Source organism: Eublepharis macularius, chromosome 2 (assembly GCF_028583425.1).
Source record: "Eublepharis macularius isolate TG4126 chromosome 2, MPM_Emac_v1.0, whole genome shotgun sequence".
Lineage (NCBI taxonomy): Eukaryota > Metazoa > Chordata > Lepidosauria > Squamata > Eublepharidae > Eublepharis > Eublepharis macularius.
In genome coordinates, this window is record NC_072791.1 from 29,621,225 (window position 1) to 29,637,140 (window position 15,916).

Sequence of the window (15,916 nt, forward strand, 5' to 3'; positions counted from 1 at the left end):
GGCGATTTAAACTTTAACCCCCCCTTGTTCCAGCTGACCCAAAGTGATGTCATTGTGCAGTCCTGAGTTCCACCACCTCTTTTCCCAGAAAAAAAGCCCTGCAAGTAAGCATGTTCAAGCACCTGGTTTGGCTCACATCCTGCTCTACAGTTGTGAGCAGGGAACTGATCTTTCAAAGAGCCATTCCAACATGTTTGAATGGATTTTTGGACATGCTTCCATGGTTATCCTGCTTTCTCACATGATTACAGCGCTTTTTTGCATCAGCTGTGCCCCCAATTTGTCTGCTACCTCCTCCAATTTTAAAAGAGATGAAAGGGAGGAGGGACTCAAATGGAGATTTTTGAATTAAGACTTACTACTAGTGTCTCTGTGTGCCATTGATGACTGCCCAATGCAATCATTGCAATCATTTCTCTAATAGCTGCTGCTGACCATGTCAGCTCAAAAAGCAGACTCTTAACCATGTCAATCATGTAAAGGATGCATCTGACCATGTAGATCCAAAAAGGGGACAAGCTGCAAATATTTTCTTGCAGCGGTAGAATGAACTGGGTTACTTCAGGTGGTGAATTCCATTGTTCAGAGTTTCCCTATAGTAATAATTCCTTCTAAGTGGAAAACTAGCTCATCACACAAACAACTGAGCTAGAAAGTTTCTCCACGAACCATTAAGTTTTAAAATTTGTGCTGAGCTTTTATTTCCTTGTTTGGGTCCCAATGGGGATCCAAAGCAGCTTACAACTTCATTCTCCCCTCTTCCATTTTATCCTCAAGACAGCCCTTTGAAGTAGGTTAGGCTAAAAGTGAATGCCCCAAGGTCATCCAGTGAACTTCCATGACAGAATGGGGATTTGAATCCAGGCCTCCTGGAATCTAGTCCAACACTCTAACCACTACACCGCACTGGTTCTCCATGGTGGGGAGGGGACATTAAAAATCCTCACGTCCATTCTGCCTTCTTGGGATTCTGCAACCACGTTCTGCAGCATTTGTAGACCAGGCCTAAAGCATTGAGCTTCCAGCTTTGTTGCAGAACTAAATGTACCATCTCATCAACTTGAAAGAATTAGTCTCTGGAATTGAAAGCAGATGTTTTCTCAGCCTCTGACCTGCAGTGCCTGGCATTATATGCGCAGTGGGAGGGTGGGTGACTAATCTATGGAAAGCAGCAAAAACCCAGGGAAAAATGAGTCACGAGAAAAGGGCTTATTTTACTAAACTCCAGAAACATATTCAAATGGGCCAGAAGAACGTCTCTGTACAATGTGGCGTTTGTAACAGTTGGTTTGTGAAGAAGACAACCTGGGGATGAAGCTGTTGGTTGGTACAAAGATTTGTATCTCCAGGGATTCAGGCAAGTCTTTGCATAATTGCTGTTAATTATGCCAGCATTGTATTGCAGCATAAGGCACATTATTGGCTCAGGGCAGATACGGTTATGAAAGGGGGTTTGAATGGCTGGATTGTGTAGTAGCAACTTTAATTACCTTGGAGCATGGTGCTTTGATATCATTCCAAACTTTTAAACCCTGGAGCAATCTGATCAGAGAGTCCTATGTAAGAAATGCCCTCGTGGTGTTGATGAGAACACATTAAAATGTTTATGATTGTGCGTTTTCATCCTGCATATACTTTTGCACCCTAGTATGACATTAATTGGAGGACTCTGCTTGCCAGTATCTTTTGTTATGGGGCACCAGCTTTTCTAGAGGGCTTGTTATTACATTTTAATTTCAAAAATGATTGAGCTTTACAAGTTAGGGCTCTGCTAATTTCCAAGATGAAATAAAGTCTGAGCAGACTCTTAAAATTAGTTATTTTTCACGGGTAGAACAATGAAAATGGAGGGTTAGATTTGCAGGAGGAAGCTAGAAGATGGTTTCAGCCATTGGATGTCTCTCCATATGGTCATGTACATATCACTTTGGAGAAAATAAGAAGCTTTTTCGTGTCCCAAATCAGCCATTTGTGATTAGGGTTGCAAACCTCCAGGTGAGGCCAGGTCTCCTGGAATTACAACTGATCTCCAGACTAAAGGGATCAGTTCCTCTGGAAATATGGCTGATAGAGAGGGTGGACTGTACGGAATTATACTCCACTGAGGTCCCTTCCTTTCCCATACCAGATCCTCCCTAGGCTGTACACCCAAATTTCCAGGAATTTCCCAACCTGGAGTTGGAAACCCTCTTTGTGATTCATGTCATGTACCTGTAGTGTGTCTCTAGGAAGAGGGCCATAGACCACATGAAGTCCTGGGTTCAGTCCCCACTATTTCCAGTTAAAGGAGTTTGGGTAGCAGATGCTGAAGACTTTTCTTTGCCTCTGGATCTGGAGAGCACTGGGTAAAAGGGGCCAAGAGGTGTAAGACAACGTCAAATGTTCAGAATAATAATAGATTTCTAACATAATAGTCTTAAGTCTGGTTCAGACTAGTTTATATCATGCACTGGAATGTATAGTTTCAAAAATTTAATTGCACTCTCACAGTGATTTCTTTGCTGTTAAAAAGAGTGCCAATACTCATCGCACCGATTTCCACCAATTCCCCTGTTACAGAAGCAGGGGGTGCTGGGGCCTGTGCATGCACATTTGTGTCCCCCGGTGATGATGTCATTTTCAGCATGACTGGAAAGTGACAAGTGGTGCCAGGAATGACGTTGCCAGGGGACGCAGGTGCACACATGCTTTGCACATGTGCCTACAGGCCTTCCTTCTGCATTCCCAAATGCCATTTCCTGCTGGCCAGTTGAGCAGGGGGGGTAAGAGGCTGGAAGGGGCTGGACACAGGGATTTCCACCAGGCAAGAGACATTTCATCCCTTCCCCTCCCCAGTAATTGGATGATTCCCCCCGCACCCACCCAAGGTACCAGTTAGTACCACCACAAAGAAAGCCATGTGGATTGGACTTAGATATTTGGAAGGTGGCATGGCAATTTCCACTGGCTTCCACTCCTAATGCAGGCGACCTCTTTGTCCTCTGTGTTGTTCCTGAGACCCAATGACCCCCCCCCCCACCCAGGAACACTATATCAGGGGGAGGGGTTCAGTGGACGGTCACAACAGGGGAAAGTCCTTGCTGCAAAGTCTGTGGCTGGTTTCATCTGTACAACTGTAATATAGCTCAGCTGTTATTTCTCTGCTTTTCAGGGACTGTGGTGGGAATGCATGCAGTGAATTCTGTTACCAGTATTGTTTGTTCTTGTCCTTGTTTCATCTTTTCTGGATCATTTTAAACTAGTGCTGCTGGGACATTGAAACAGAGAGCTGGTGAACAATGTATAGGAAAGGAAAATCAGCTTGTGTGGTATAAGCAGTAATAATAGCAGAAGTAGTTTTCGGTCCCTTGATACGTTTGGGGAATTCATAAAATGGAAACAGGAAATGGAATTAATCAGGAAATGGAATTAACCAGCAAGATTTATTAAATATCGCCAGTTTTCACCATATTTATAGCAAAATATTAAAATTAATCCTAACTGGTACTTGTATATCAATAATAATAGGCCAAATATTTGTGCTTGTAGACCTAGTTCTCAAAACAGTGGATGAAGTAGTAGATGTCTGTCTAGGGTGTCCCATTTGACCATTTCCAACTTAATACTCTGCACAAAAATCCCCTGCATGTAGAAAATTAGCACCTCAGCAAGAGGACGAGGTTAGAACTCTTCTCTGTTGTTTTCTGAAATGATGTTTAGTTGTTATGTGGTTCAGATCTCAACTGGCGGAGCAACTGCCAGTGGCATGAGCAAATGCTTTGAGAACAGTTTTTTTTCCGGAGAATTCTAAATCATCTTTTTAAAAAGAAAATATGCATGCTAGTTCTCATGCTGCCACCTGGAAATTGTAGCACGGAGGTTGGGTGGGGAAGGCAGAATGTTGCCTGCGCAAACTTGTGGCACTCCCTTTCCTTCTGATCTGCTTTTTTAAAATATATCACATTTACATTGTGCAACATGAGGCTAGTAACACCTTAAAGACTAACAACATTTATTCTAGCACGCAAGCGCACTTTGATGAGTTAGAGATCAATGAATTGCATCCATTAGAGGGATACGTTTTCTACTAAAAACTGCAAACAACAAAAAAGGGGTCAGTGAAAAACAAGATCCAATGAAAAAAGTAATCAGTCTACTCAGAGTGGATGAGAACCACTCCCAGCTGTTGACAGAAAAGCAAAACAGGATAAACATAAAATCAGATTTAATCTAGGAAAGTGCATTGCGAAGCATGATAATCAGATCTGGGGCTGGTATCAGCATACTGCAAGGTGGGACCGCTGCTGAGGCCCAGAGCTTCTAGCAGGGCCCACTACTTCCACTTTCTACCCCCACTCACTCAATTCACAAGCTGATTGTAGGGTTGCCAGCCTCTAGGTGTTGGCTGGAGATGTCCTAGGATCACAACTGATCTCCAAAGGACAAAGATCAGTTCCCCTGGAGAAAATGGCTGCTTTGAAAAGTGATCTCACTATGCCTCACTCACCTCCCTGAACTCTGCCATTCCCAGGCTCCACCCCTCAAATCTCCAGGAATTTCCTATTCCAGAGTTGGTGACCCAACCGACCAGCCACCTATAGTCCCAGCTTTATGCTCTGTCCAGTACTGCTGGAGGGGAGCATGTGTGTTGTTGGGAGGGCTTGTGAGTGAGGGAAGGGAACATGGGTGGTGGGAGGGGCATACGGCGGGGCATGCAGCAGCAGGGGAGAGGGCCCCAGGCACTCTGTCCAAAACCTGGAACTGGCTCTGAGCAGATCCCATTGTTAAAGCATAGAGGTATAGCTCTCTACCCCGTGCACCTGGTTAAGCAAGTCTTACAAAAGGGAGTGCTGAAATAAATTTTGCTAGTCTTTAAAGTAACACTGGACCATTTTACTCTGCTACTGCAGACTAACACAGCTAACTACCTGAAATTATCATAATGGAAGGCATCTCCAGCCTGCCAGTTGAGATCTGCCTATCAAGCTCTCCGCTGTGTGCCCTCAACCTTCAGAAGTGAGGTGGGTGGTGGCTAGAGACAGGGCCTTTTCTGTGGTGGTACCGCACCTATGAAATGCCATCCCCCTTGAGGCTCGCCTGGTCCCTACTTTACTTTCTTTTAGGCACCAGGCTTTTAGTTAAGGGTTTTATCTTAACTTTATAATGGTCTGCTTCTGTTTTATGGATAATTTTTATGCTGCTTATATCCCATGGCTTGTGTCCAAGGGCCTGCATTTTAGTGGCTTGTGTTTTAATATTGTGGCTTTTCATTGTAATTTGCGTTAAGCAGCATACAAATATTCTAAACAAACAAACAAATAATTATGTATGCCGTTCCCCTGGGGTGGAACACATAATTTTTGCAATTTCTAGGCAACTGACTATGAGAGTAAGAAGCTAGGATACTGTTTTGAAAACTACGGTCCGAACAAGTCCGTGCACAGTAGCTGCTGCCTTTCTGAGTGCCTAGTCTGAGATACGCACACCATGTAGGCCAAAACTAGCAAAAAGGTGATATTCTTAAAAACACTATTCTTCAGTGATGAGGGAGCTCCGCTTGAAATACAATTGAGTATTTCATCTGGGCAAAGTTATATGTCAGGCTCGTTATTTTCAAATTTTGGGAGCAGTACTAGTTTTCTAGTATCTAGTTTTCCATGAGCCCAGAAACATTTTTGTGTATGAAGGAACTTTCAGTTGTGTGAATCTCCTGTAGCAGTAGAAAATATGCTTGCCAAGTTCCCCGGTGTTCAAACTGGGGGATGGGGGGGGGATCATAGGCAGCGCAATGGGAGTAGTTGCATGCAGTGCACAGGAGATCCAGAACACTTCTGCATTGTGCCGGGAATGACTTGATTCCCAGCACAACACAAAAATGTTCCAGAGCACACAGGAGCGCACTCCGAGGTGTTCCTGACTTTCCCCCTCGCCTCCCTTCCCCACCCTGGCCAGGAGGCTGGGAGTGAGGGATCCCCCACCGAGGGGAATAGGAACCCTAGTTGAAAATGGAACAGCCCTGGATTTTCTCAATTGTTCATGAAAACTAAGCCTACATGTCTCTGTTCCATTTTCTCAAGAAATAGTTTTCTAAATAAAAGACACATTTCAATGAACGTAGCCTGTTATTGGCACCCGTGAGAAAGAGATAACATTTTATGTCCATTGTTGCCTGTAATAAGCGGCATCGCGTAAATGCAGTTCCTCCTGTCTCAACTGATATAGAATCTTTAGGGAATGGTTAAAGTCCAGTCCTGGGAATTATAAACATGTGTGCTTTTTTGTGATAGGCTGATAACGTGCTTCTTGTTTTAGGGAACTGAACTGAAGCTGGGATCCTAGTTTGGACCATTTCAGTAGAGAGGTATCAAAGTTGCAGCCTGAAGGCTGAAGGTAAGTTACATGCAATATTTTACTGGTAGTTCTAGAAGAACAGGGGATGGGAGAGTTCATCAGGGGAGTGTTGCCTGCAGAAGGTCTCAGCCTCCATCTCCAGCATCTCCAGGGACAGGTGATGTGCAAAACCTCTGCCTGTGTGACCTTGGCATGCTGACACCAGTCAGAGTAGGCAACACGGACCTTGATATGCCAACAAACTGATTCAGGATAAGGCAGCTTCTTGTGCATGTGTTCAATCAGAAAATGCCAATGGTTTGATGAGCTGAGTGTGTGTAGAAGAGGAGTCTGTTACAGGTATGGCATATATGTGAGTGCTTTCTTGTGCAATAAATATTTTTGCATTGTCCTTTTGTTAAATTCTCACATCTGTCTAGATCCTAACAGTGCCACCCTAAACTGAGAGCGGAACAACAAGTGACAAAAGGCACAGGTTGGACACTTGCCAGCTTCCCTCAAGTTTTGATGGGAAATGTAGGCAGCTTGGCGGAATGTTGGACAAGTGACAGTTGAAAAGTCCATTGGACAGCAGTCAGAGAGCCAAGCTGCAAGACCAGGATGCCTACATTTCCCATCAAAACTTGAGGGAAGCTGACAAGTGTCAAACTTGTGCCTTTTGTCACTTGTAGTTCCGCTCTGAGTTACACCTTTCTAAGCCCACTGACTTCAGTGGAATTATAGGGTGTAGCTCTTGTACTGAGAATGTACTACTTCATTTTCAATAGTTAGCATATCAGATATGTCTTAATAAGGTCAGGAATGGTGTCCAAAATGTCAGCCTGTCCCCTGCTATGCCTTCTCTTGGGTTGGTGCAGCAGCAGGACTCTAATCTGGAGAGCTGGGTTTGATTCCCCACTCCTCCACTTGAAGCCAGCTGGGTGACTGTGGATCAGTCACAGCTCTCTCAGAGCTCTCTCAGCCCCACCCACCTCACAAGGTGATTGTTGGGGAGATAATAATGACATACTTTGTAAACTGCTCTGAGTGGGTGTTAAGTTGTCCTGAAGGGCAATATATGAACCAAATGTTGTTGTTATTGTTATTATTGAAATGCTGAGCCTTAGAGTAATATTAGGTGTAGCATAGGCTCAGTTTACACAGATTGTGAAGGGCAACACACTGAGCCAGTTTTCAGTAGTCCCTAAAATGCACCCCTGGGTCCTTTGTAACATGCAGGAGTTCTATGGCAGACATATAGGGGTTTCCTGGCCAGCAAGATGATGTGGAATGGGTTTCTTCAAGACAAAAATGTCTGAAAACCACTGTGAAGGACGTTTTGGGCAGGAATCCGCAGATCAGTCATGAATGAAAGAACAACCAGTCTGTAGAGATCAGTGAGTCTGCTCATTTGATATCCACCAAGAAGGGGTGGCATTCCTGGGTCATTCGAGCAGCCTAGTAGAACCTGCGTCTTGGCTCCTGCCCTCAAGTGCCTTTATCCAGTGTAGCATTAACAGTTATGAAAATTACCTCAGAACATTAGAACCAGACAATCCTCTGGACCACAGGCACTTCTGTGTTATTGCCTGTATATACAATCTGACACGCTCCAGCCTATTTTGACTACAGTTCTCAGAAGTAAATCTGGAACCCTGATCGCTTCCAAATGGGAAGAGCTATGAAAAGCTTGTCGCAGTTCAGTAATTGGAAAATACTCTCTAACGAGGAGCAACTGCAATTTCCTACAACATGCTTCTATCCCTGTCTTTTTATATTTGCATAAGAATTTGTTTTGAGATGGCAATAAAGCGAGGGAAATGGGGTAATCTGAGACATGCTGAAGCGATTTCGGAGCCTATACAGTCCGGAAGATTGGTTTAAATGTATATTTAAGAAGCAGTGCGGTTACGGACAGGCAGTGTGTCTAGAAACCAGATTAAGAAAAATCAGTAATGCTTTGAGAGGAATATTTTGAGGGGGAGATACGCAGTACTTTGTTTATTCATAAATTCATAGTTGTTGTGGGTTTTCCGGGCTGTATTGCCGTGGTCTTGGCATTGTAGTTCCTGACGTTTCGCCAGCAGCTGTGGCTGGCATCTTCAGAGGTGTAGCACCAAAAGACAGATCTCTCAGTCTCATAAATTCATACATTGAGCAAATTATAATGGGATGCAATATTAGCTGCACGGGCAGGCAGCTTCTTCTGGTGCAGTATTAGTTCTGTCCCAGTGAAGCTGGTTGGATATCACCCCCTGACCCATTCTTACCGCAGACTGCCAGTTGCCCCATGTGCGTATTACTCTACATGGGTTTCAAAACCACAGGAATCACCTTTTCCGGGGTTGGAAATGGCTGCCAAGGGAGGGGGAGTAGAGAAGATTTGCTGCCTGACCCCTGGATCTGAACCTATGCGTGGGTTCCAATTTTTATTTTTTCTTGAATTGTTATATGATTTTTCTTTTCCTATTTTATACGTGTGAGACAGAAAGAGATATAGGGAGGGTCCAACTGGGATTCATAGTTGATACGCAGAATATTGTCTGGATCACCATCCTGAATTCTGTCCTGTCAATATTCCAGGGAGATCTTGTGTGCGGTAGTAGCTTGTAGTGTTGTTTTGGGGTGGGGAATTGCTTTTTTCTGAGATTTACTTTTCTAGATATAGCCACTGATTTCCTCTTATTCTCTTTTTTGTCTTTTAAAAGAGGGATTTCTCTTTGAAGAGAAATCAATGCACCCTTTTGTAACTTCAGCCCCTGCGGCTGTTTTAGGCTACACACCACAGGGTGGTGCTCTAATAGGAGGATAGGAAGGTTTGGAAAGACGTTGCCTCCTGCTGAGCATCTGCAGAGTAAAATTCTGAAATTTCGCAGAAACTCTTTTCCTGCCACTCCTCTCTTTGAATTTCTCTTGGATCAAAACGGAATTGATTAGAAACTGTCTCCAAATTCCTTAAAAAAGGAAAGGAAATAGGTTGTTGGATTTCAGGGAGAAATTGGGTCAAGAGGGATAAGTAGTTGAAAATGGAAGAGGAGATTGAGCATAAAATTGTGCCCTGGGTGAATGTACTCCGTTTTAATGTCTCGATGTTCCATGGAGTTACTGTCTTACAAGTAAACAAACATAACAACAACTGAATGCTAAGCAAGACAATTAGACCAGAGGCCTCATTTCAGCTAGCCAAGCCGATCCAAATCCACATAACTCTCGTGGATCTCGACCAATGCAGCTTGGGAGTCATCAATCCATGTCGGGTCAGACTTCAGCAACTTCCCAGCAATGCAGTTCCTAAGATTCTTTGGCAGGGCTAGGAAAGGGGGTGAGGGATTATGTCAGTTCAACCAGTGTACATTTGTAATGTAGATGTTCTCTCAGACTGGGTAAAACATTTTCTGCACATGTATCTGTGTTAGTCAGGCCATGAAGGTCTACACTGACTGGCAGTGGTTCTCCAGATCTCAGTCAGAGGCCTTTCCTGTCACCTGCTGTCTGAGCCTTGAATGGGAGTTGTCAGGGATTGAACCTGGGTCAAATGCTCTACCGCTGAACCTTCCGCCCCACTGGTAGGTGTGCCTCCCATTCCAGGTGCTTGGAGAAGTCTGACACATGTTCACATCCATCCCCTCCCTTCTCTCCCCATAAGCAAACCTAAGTCTCCTCTTTGCTTAGGTGATAGGAGAGCACGGCTGCAATAATGCTTGTCAGACATATTCAGAACATAAACAATGACCTTTTACAAGGATCTCAGGATTGCTTTGCAAATATTAATGATGAAAGCTGTTGTGATATTTTGGCAAAGATAGTTGCAGCAATGTCAATATAATTAAACTGTAAAATAGCATCCTCTTGAATGTCCTGTTTCCTAGCCACCTGTGCCATGAGCAAGACCTCTAAAATTAATGGATACTGTGGCCTGTTATTTTTTTAATTTGTGTTACAGTTTCCAAATGTTATCAATAACAACAAAGCACATTGCAAATGTAAGCCATGTGTGAAGCACTGTAGTTCACAAAGACTTTAAATAGCAAGTTATGTTAAAAGAAGGGCTGGTTCCACACAAGAGCTTTTTCCCATGGTAGTCATGTTACAAGTGCGATTGTTGCTCAATTTGCACTTGCAACAGAGATTCCACATGTCACAAGGTAATCCCTTTTCCCCCTATGTTAGCCAGGCTTTCCCTTTCACACCAGATGCATATTTCATTCCCCACTGTTGTTGTCATGCTGCTCTCATAATTTTCTGCACACCTGCTTAAAAAATTTTGGTAGCCCAGCTCAAGAATAGCATAATTCTATACTTCTTTTTTTAAAAAAATCGCATTTGCATAGCCCTGCTCTAGAATAATGCAATGTCTGGTAATTCCAGAGGAAGCAACTGGATATCCCGTTGCTGGCATCTACATTGAGAAGCCTAATTGGCCTCCCATTGCTTGGAGGAAAGAGAGAGAGCAGGTCAGGAACTTTTCAAATGATAATCAAGAGAGAGCAGAGAGAAAAAATTGCCACTTGTCATAATGTAGAAAGTTGCCCTGATCCCCCCCATCTCAATTTTGTTGGAGTCTGTGACACCAAGTAGGCTTCCTAGGTGCCTGCTTATGGTGTACCAACTCCCAGCAATTAAAGCCTTTGCCTGCTGATCGGTGGGAGGAGGCAGGCCAGTGCAATAGGGGCAAATGCAATCCCCATCTGCATGCAATCATGTCACTTTGGGCCTGACCCAGAAACGGAACCAAAAAGTAGCAGTTTTGGCCCCAAAATATGCAGTTTTGGGCCATGCTAAAGAATCAGCTATGGCATGACACCTGAGCCATGCTGGAAGTGATGCAGTTTCACGGAGCCGAAGCTTACCCCCTCCAATAAGTTCCCACCCCCACTTTCTGTTGATTGCCAAAGGGGACCAGGCAACCCTAAAACCAAGCAGTGAAAATACAGAGGAAAGAAATTAAGGGGCGTTTCCTTTCATAGAATCATAGGGTTGGAAGGGACCTCTAGGGTCATCTAGTCCAACCCCCTGCACAATGCAGGAAATTCCCAGCTACCACCCAACCCCCAACTCCAACTGCCCCATTAACCCCTGCTCCATGCCCAGAAGATGGCAAAACACCTCCAGAATTCCTAGCCAACTGGCCCATGGAAAATTGCTACTTGGCCCCAAGTAGCATTCAAGACCCCAAGTTTCGTTCAAACACGGCGTACATTTCTTTCTGGATTCATCCCAACAATGCCCATATCAGGAAAGATCAGGTTTTTTCACATTAAAAAAAAAGTTTTTACTAGAAAAAAACAGGCTGTTTACAATGTGAGTAGGTATGGTGCACAATGTTAAGCAGAAACAATGAAAAAATATGTGTGACTAGAGAAGCTGAAACCAAGAAAACCCTGCAGGTGGAATCATCCACGGTTAAACAAAGGGAGGAAAGGAGATTATTTATTTATGTTTATTTTATTTTAAATCTTGTATTTTTCTTCATTTTATGAGGGGGATTGGAAATACTGGGAGGAAATTAAACATATACAGTATCTTTCTTTCTTTAACAACATAGAACACATCGTTTGTGCATAGTTAGAATATAACATTGTACTGCTTGTAGGGTTGCCAACCTCCAGGTGGAGCCTGGTGATCTCTTGGAATTACTACTGATCTCCAAACTACAGAGATCAGTTCTCCTGGAGAAAACAGCTGCTTTGAAAGATGGATGTTTTGGCATTGTACCGTAACAGGGAGGCCAGCCCCCACAGTGGGGGCTGGATTTCCCACCCCCATCTTTTGCCCCCTGTCCTCACTCACCTGGCTGGCAAGAGTAAAAGGAGGGGGGAGGCACGCCAGGAGCCCCTGGAGCACATGGCAAAATGGCACAAGCACGCTCTCCAGATGACACTCTTCCAGTTGAAAATTGGAAGCTACAGGGTATCAGCAGGAAGGGTTGCCAGATGAGTCTGGAAAATTATCAGACCCCTTAGAGAGGAGAGGTGGCACTCCCCTGAGAAATGTTATTCGTGCAAAGGCAAAACACATATGCACTCCCTGGCATGACACGATGACCTCTCTACTGGAGCAATTTTATCACACTGTTCCACTTCCAGGGCAGGTGAGCTGGCCTGGCACTCCTGGGTGGCACCGCACAGGAGGCCAGACGACAGGGCAGCTGGGATGGTCACTCATTCTTCCAGCGGCAGCATAAGGTAGGAGGCCAGGCAGGCTGAGTGGCTGTTCATTGTCCTGGTGGCAGCAGACAGGATGCTGAGCAAGTGGGCCAGATAGACAAGGTGTCCAGTATTTTAACTATATTTCCCCTGGACAGTCCTAAAAAAACCTGGACTGTCCTGGTGAAAACTGGACACCTGGCAACCCTGTCAGCAGGGCCAAATCAGCTCCAAACATAGCTATGTTTGAGGCTGATTTTGGGCCCACTGAGTCCCCATAGCTTCCGTTTTTAATCAGGAAGTGATGTCATTGGGGCCTCCAGAATGCGCAGAGCGTGCATCTAAGAGGATGGATCAGGACCTCCCGCCTGCATAGTGACCTCCACCCCCAGCTTTCAAGGAAACGGAGGCTGGCAACCTTATACCCCCATAGAGGTCCCTCCCCTCCCCAAACCCTGCCCTCCCCAGGAATCTAATCTCCAGGAATTTCCCAACCTGGATTTGGTAATCCTAACTTCCTGGCATATTTATGGTAATTATGGTATTTAAAAGCATAAACATTGTCAATATACCCCATATTTGAGAGTGAGCTGGCAATATGGACAAAAGATTATGCTGTATTGTGAGGGGTGGGGATGAGGGAATGGCTTTGGAACTGTCAATATTTCTCAGAAAGGAAGAAAAACCAGCCACAAGTGGAATGTGCTTGATATGATCTGTGTGTGTCCTTTGAACAGTAGTTTCACACACAGCTAAAAATAGTCAGGTCGCACGTGCCAAAAGGAAAAGGAAAAGAAGTAGAAAGCCAAACAGACAACTGGCTGTTTTAAAAAGTGATTGTGTGCAGAGTAAGTGGGAAATGAAGCAATCAAGGAAGTTTTCTTTAAGATTCTTGCATTCTGTGGTTAGGCAAAATATTTAAGGTCACATATGATTTCCCATGGACTTTTGTACTTGGGAGCATGCTAGAGATACCATCTGAAAGGAATAACTATTTAATTTCCCCTCCCACATTTGACATTGCAATTAAGGGGCCTGTTCAGACAACAGTCCTTCGAATTTTACTCTTGAAGGATACTGGGAAACATGACTCAAGCCCGTATCTTCCTTCTATCTTGGTGTTAGATTTTAGATTTTTATTCAACCTCCAAGGAGGTCAGGGTGGTTCTCCTCTCCTCCGTCTTCTCCTCACAAAGATGCTGTGAGAGAGGCTAGACTTGAGAGAGGGTGACTGGCCCAGCGTCACCCTGAGAGCTTCATGGCTGGATGGGGCTTTGAGCCAAGGTGTCCTCAGACCTAGGCTGACACCATCACAGCATGACATTGGCTGTAACCTTCTCCTTCACTGCTGTCTTGTGTTTGTGTAAACAGAACACAGAAGGAGATCTTTTGACTTGGTGGAGTTCCAATTCTCTGTTGATTAATAAGTGCACATATTTAATATAGAAGGGTTTTTGGGTGGTTCATTAGCACTTTGTGCAATCAGACCATCATATATTAAAACAGAGATGTTGGAGTATATCCAGCCATCTGTGGAGTTCGGAGAACCAGACGTTCCTCCTTCTCCTTCCTGCTGTGGCCCACTGAGCACTCTGAAAATTTGTTCCTGAGGTGTCAGAAGGTGGTCAAGAAAAGCATGGAGGGCAAAATGGGGGTCTGCAGTGTGGGAGGGCAAATCATCATATCGTGGCTTTCTGCAAAGAAAAATGCTGTTCTGTTGAAGGTTGGGAAAATGCCGCTCATGGGGGATCAGTTCTGACAAAAATGGCTGAATCCATCAAGCGCAATTCAGAGGCCCCATTTCAGCAGTGTAGAGCAGCTGGGGTGGTAAATTCTAGATTGTAGAGTTGTCGTAGCCAGAGTTGCACAGTCAAAGACTTCCACACTTTCTTTCCTGAAGGCTTATTACAGGCAGGCTAAACTTCCACAAACTTTCCTTTTTGCTTCGCTGAGCACTCAGTCCCTAACTGAACCCTGCCATGAAGCGAAGTTAGCTTGTAACAGATTTCAGACCTTTACATGCCTGGGAGACATTTGTATTGTAACGCTTTGCATCAGAAAGTTGGAAGAGTGGCAAGAGAAGAACAGATCGGCATGAACTTTTGTGTGCATAATCTTGGCCCAAAGCAGGACATGGCATTGCGGTTGGGCGCTGGCCAGGCAATCAGGCGACCTCTGCCACATTCCCAGCTACAGCGCATATCCTGCTTAAATCACAGAAACGGCATATGCAAAGCATTGTGTCTGTTGTTTCTTGACTCTGCCACATTCTTCTTGCTCTGCAGAGTCTGTGGGGCTATGGAAGCTGAAGAAGTAGGACCAACCTGCCCAATGAATCTCTGTGCATGGAGGTGAAGACTGTGCCACCCTTTTGATCATATACCAAAGATGACATATGGCACTGGTTTTTCATGAGCTCCACATGCACATGATCTGTGCCATCTCTGCCCTTTTTAAAAAATGGTTAAGAAGAATCACATGAATTATGGGACACTATAGCCCTTTTTGGACAATCTAAGGAAGTAGAAAAAATGTGTATGGAGGGAGCAAGAGAGTTGCAGCAAGCAATGCCCTCTAGACCTCCTAATTATCATTAGACCATATGCATAACATTTATTCATGTGCACTTGTATATGTATACAGCTTGCTGCACAAGATTGGGAACTCTGCCTTTTCAGATTTCCCTCCTGATAATGGCTGACTGCCCTGTATGCATGTACAGTGCTATACATGTGTTGCAATAAACATGTGTCTGTTGAAGCAGAACTTGCCACCATAATCCCACTCCCTCCTCTACACTTGGTTATTCTGCTCCTTTAGAACATCTATAAACTGCTTATATGAAGCATCTATATCAAGCGTTAAGTTATGTGCATGGAGAATAGAAAAGATAAACCAATCCTCCACTACCGGTGTAGGTTCTTACTTGGAGGAGATTGTTGGGTGGATGGATTGTAGACCCCCTGGAGTCAGGCATGTAGGAGTGGGCTTACCTCTCCAGTCAGTCAGCAGCATACAGGACACTTGAGCAGTTCCAACAATAGGCTTCTGTAATGCTCCCAATGGGGAAGAACATTTGCATGCATAGACTGCTATAGCTCAGCACAGAGAACTGAACGGAACTGAGGCTTCTCCCATACATGTCTTGAAGAGGGAAACAAACCAGTTTGTGATGGCTTACTTAAAGGCATACACACATGTAGCACATGGATAGTCCTTTGGGACAGCTGGGTACACAAATGGCCACCTGGTCCCTGCCCTCTTTTCTTCTTTCGATACCACTTAGACTTTTTTCACTCCATGTATCTGATGAAGGGAGCTCTGAGTCTCGAAAGCTCATACCCTGGAAATCTAGTTGGTCTTTAAGGTGCTACTGGACTTGAATCTTACATTAAGAATTATCAATGATCTCTAAGACTGAGCTCTGAGAATGCCTTCTAATGCTGGATTATCATCCCTGA

The 15,916-nt window shown here is 44.4% G+C and overlaps 1 protein-coding gene across 1 annotated transcript in view; it reads left to right on the plus strand.

Moving 5' to 3' along the window:
• The window catches only part of SYNE3 (spectrin repeat containing nuclear envelope family member 3), a 99,695-nt gene that overhangs the window by 23,249 nt on the left and 60,530 nt on the right, over positions 1-15,916 (plus strand). Inside the window, exon 2 of the mRNA XM_054972210.1 lies at positions 6,292-6,369. The gene's annotated coding sequence lies outside the window, so the exon portion shown is untranslated. The remainder of the gene's footprint in view (positions 1-6,291; positions 6,370-15,916) is intronic.